The sequence below is a fragment of the Ammodytes marinus genome (assembly GCF_949987685.1).
Source record: "Ammodytes marinus genome assembly, chromosome: 24".
NCBI classification, from domain to species: domain Eukaryota; kingdom Metazoa; phylum Chordata; class Actinopteri; order Uranoscopiformes; family Ammodytidae; genus Ammodytes; species Ammodytes marinus.
Genome location: NC_137228.1, coordinates 15704354 through 15708936, shown reverse-complemented (window position 1 = coordinate 15708936; position 4583 = coordinate 15704354).

Genomic DNA, 4583 nt, shown 5'->3' with positions numbered 1-4583 from the left:
TAGAAATACACCGGAATGTCAACTGAAACGTTGTGTGTGCGTTTGCATTAAGCTGTTGTGCTGACTTGACTTATTTTCTAAAAAATGCATTGATGGTATAAAATGAATTAACTATTAAAGGTGAAGTAAGCGCTTTATTTATTTATGTTAATATAAGTGTTAAATCGCTCTTTATTCACACAGTGATCACTTACATAATGTTTATTTATGTTAATATAAGTGTTAAATCGCTCTTTATTCACACAGTGATCACTTACATAATGTTTATTTATGTTAATATAAGTGTTAAATCGCTCTTTATTCACACAGTGATCACTTACATAATGTTTATTTATGTTAATATAAGTGTTAAATCGCTCTTTATTCACACAGTGATCACTTACATAATGTTTATTTATGTTAATATAAGTGTTAAATCGCTCTTTATTCATACAGTGATCACTTACATAATGTGCGCGTTTCATAAAGCCGATCTCTCAGTCAGCTGCTCTGCATGTAATCGGCAAATAAACTTATTGGAGGATCCCGAAATCATGTTTTATCACACTTATGGATCTGAGATGATGCTAGATAACTCGCTGCTTGAAGACCGCAGTGCATTAATGTGGTGACGTAGGGACGAGCGAGGGGACTGCTAACTGCAGTAACTGACAGGAAGTTAGCTAAAAGAACCATTTCCTTTAAGAATATATAAAAAATAATTACACGTATGGCTTTGAAAAGGCCCAAATGATGCAAGATGATGCGGCTACTCGAACATATTGTCTCAAAAACAAAATACAAATATTTTGCAGAAATAGCATTAATCTCAAACTTAAAATGGAACCAAAGTTAAACATAAAATTGTCCCAATAAACAATCATGAGATGAGCTTAAAATGACAAACAGGAGAAGTGGAGAGGGTCTGGGTTAGGGTCTGGAACACATTATATAAGACAGTGTTCTCTGGTAGGGAAGGGCGGAACAATCCAGTCAGTACGCTCGTCTAGAAACATTTAAAATGTCTTGATGACATCTAGCACATTCTGACTAGAATAAGATTTTTTAGAATAATTCAAACATGTTTCGGCTTCCACTCATGAAGTTACATTTGGGGAAATAGTATAAAAGTTAAAGGCCTACGTCACCGGTTGAAATATGAAGGTGTATTGAACTCGGAGATCCTATGAAGTATAAATGTGCAAAAAAAAATTTAATCGGATCATCCTGGCCTGAGAAAAGGCAGAAATAGTGTTTTATGGTCTCACTGTCTAACCCTACATTTCTCTTTCTGTGACATCACAAAAAGAGAAATGTAGGGTTAGGATGATCCGATTTAATTTTTTTTGGCACATTTATACTTCATAGGATCTCCGAGTTCAATACACCTTCATATTCCGACCGGTGAAGTAGGTCTTTAAGAATCGGACAGAAAAGAAATAAAAATATGAAAAATATGTACAGTACATGGCACTTATTTATGTCCTAAAGAAATGCTTGATAATTAGTGCCACGAAATGCAAAATTCTTGCATAAAAATGGCAGAAAAGTTAAATATAAATATACAATCAAGTCTCCATATACGAGCCAGAGAAGCCTCATAATGTCCCACAAAGTTCGGCCAGAAATTGATCAAAATAATTAGACATATGGCACTAAACATTCACAAACAAAAGAAGTCGAATAATTAGTGCAACAAAATAAACCCACAAATATTATGAAAAAAATCGCCTGAATTTTACAAAAGTTAAAAATTAAAATTAAAACACAGAGAACGAATTATTCAACACAGACAAAATAATCTTCAAATATTAAATCTTACCGGCCGCTGCAGCAGTAGGTAGAAGTGTAGATTTTACCCTAGAATATAAACAGAAAGCTTAAATGCCAAAGTGTGTGTGTGTAATCTCCATCAACTGTACAGGCAAAATGAACTGGTCTTAACATGAGTAGGCTTGGTCTTTGGGTGTGTGTGTGTGTGTGTGTGTGTGTGTGTGTGTGTGTGCGTGTGTGTGTGTGTGTGTCAGTGTCATGTGACGCTCATTCTTCACATTCTGACAAAACAATTAACATGGAAGTGATTTTGGGCCAGTGTAGGTGTGTCCCTCTCTCACACACACACACACACACACACACACACACACACACACACACACACACACACACACACACACACACACACACACACACACACACACACACACACACACACACACACACACACACACACACACACACACTGGCCTTCAGAGGCACTTCACTGAGAATGCTCGGTTAGTTAAAGCCTTCTGTAAACCTGGTCAAACTGTAACAATACGATATATGATATCAGAGTCGCAATGAGCTTTCACAAAAATCTGGTTATAAATAAATCTTCATAAATATTTGGTGGATTTGGGTTTACAGGAGACTTTAATGCTACAGACAGACAGACGGGCAGACAGACAGACACACAAACAGACAGACAGACAGACAGACAGACACACAGACACACAGACAGACAGTTACAGGGACTTTCAAGAGTCTTGCCACGGGAGAGAAAATGAAAAGACAATTCCAGTCATGGTTTAATTTTTAATTAAACAGCTCAATCATTAACAGAGAAACGAGTGAAATCATAATCTAATTCATAGTTAATTCACCTCATTACATTTTCCTTTTATTCTGGAGTGTAAACAATTATTCCACATCCACACTCAGGAAGGTAATATATTATTTATATATATTATATTCGATTTTCTGACATTAAAGCTGGGGTATGTGATTTCTGATTGGTCAAAGTTAACATGAGCTGTACACTTTGACCAATCAGAGCGAGGCTCCGATTCTCTGTTCTTATTGGCTGTTGGGACTGTCCATTCACTTTGGCACGACTTTGTTGGTGTTGTAGAGCGTGTCAGGGAGGGACCATAGGGGAGGGACCAAAGAGAACAAGTGGAGCGGTTGAGGTATTTGAATTCAAATCTCTATCCCAACTGCCATTTTCTCCCCAAATCCTCCACCCCAGCTCTAAATCTACGTATGATTCAAGTAGCAACATGTAGGAAATTCATTATTTTATTTTATTTTGGTAGTGTCCCAGAGATCGTTGCTGATTGGTCCGGTCTAGACTTGAACCGACCAGGGGCTGAAGGAGCCGGGCTCAGCAGCGGGAATCTGAAACCACAACAAGCTTTAATGTAAATCTATTATTACGCTTTAAAGCGACAGTGAGTAACTTTTTCACATAAATGAATGTCGGTTATATTCAAGCCATCGCCAAACCAGTTGACACGCCAGTATGTATTCGACAGACAGACAGACAGACAGACAGACAGACAGACACAGAGAGAGAGAAAAGAGAGAGAGAGAGACAGAGAGAGAGAGAGGGAGAGAGAGAGATAGAGGGAGAGAGAGGGAGAGAGAGGGAGAGAGAGAGATAGAGGGAGAGAGAGAGAGACGCACACACACACACACACACACACACCAGTTTGGTGAAGCGGTCGCTGCATGCGTTGCGTATCCTCTCGGCTGAGGCGGGGCTGTCCAGTCTGAAGGGTCCGGTCAGCCCTGTCTCCGCCCGGGCCGCGCCGATCGCCTCTTTGATGGCGTAGAAAACAGACGCTGCTAGGAACAGAGGCGGCTCTCCAACAGCCTGCACAGAAAAGAGGAAAATATATATATATTTCTTTTTAAGATATTTTTTTGGGCATTTTTATGCTTTATTGATAGTGTAGAGACAGAGTTGAAATGGGGCAGAGAGGGGAGTGACATGCAGAGAACGGCCGCGGGCTGGAATCAAACCCGGGTCCGCTGCTGACCGAGGCCCATGGGGGGGGGGACGCCCTACCAACTGAGCTAAGGGCGCCCCCAAAAATAAATTATTTATATAAAACATTTCACAAACAAGGCAGCATCTCTTTGCTACATATAAAAACAAGTCATACAGTAAAATTAAGTAAAATTGTAAATACTGCAAAAGTCAAAAAATGCATTGTAGTTAAGAATCAGCATCATGTGTGTGTGAGTGTGTGTGTGTGTGTGTGTGTGTGTGTGTGTGTGTGTGTGTGTGTGTGTGTGTGTGTGTGTGTGTGTGTGTGCTTGTGTGTGTGTGTGTGTGTGTGCTTGTGTGTGTGTATTAAGCCAAAATATCCTCCATTAAACATATCCAAAGGGAATCTATTGTGTGTGTGTGTGTGTGTGTGTGTGTGTGTGTGTGTGTGTGTGTTTGTGCGCTTGTGTGTGTCTATTGTGTGTGTGTGTGTGTGTCTAGTGTGTGTGTGAATGTGTGTGTGTTTGCGTGTTTTTGTGATTGTGTGTGTGTCTATTGTGTGTGTCTGTATGTGTGTGTGTCTCTGTTTGTGTGTGTACCTTTGAGGCGAAGATGGCCTTGTCATGTGGCGCGTCTCGTAGCAGAGACACAGTGAGCTGAGCCGGGATGTCTCCAAACCCGGGGATCTTATAGGACCCCGGACCCCGCGTCAAGAGCACGCCACGGGGGGAATAATGCAGCTGCTCCAGGGTGAACAGACCCACACCCTGCATGAAGCCTCCTTCAACCTACAGGGGGCGGCACAGAGCAGCTCACACACATACACAGCTCATTCTTCTCAAACATAAGCCTA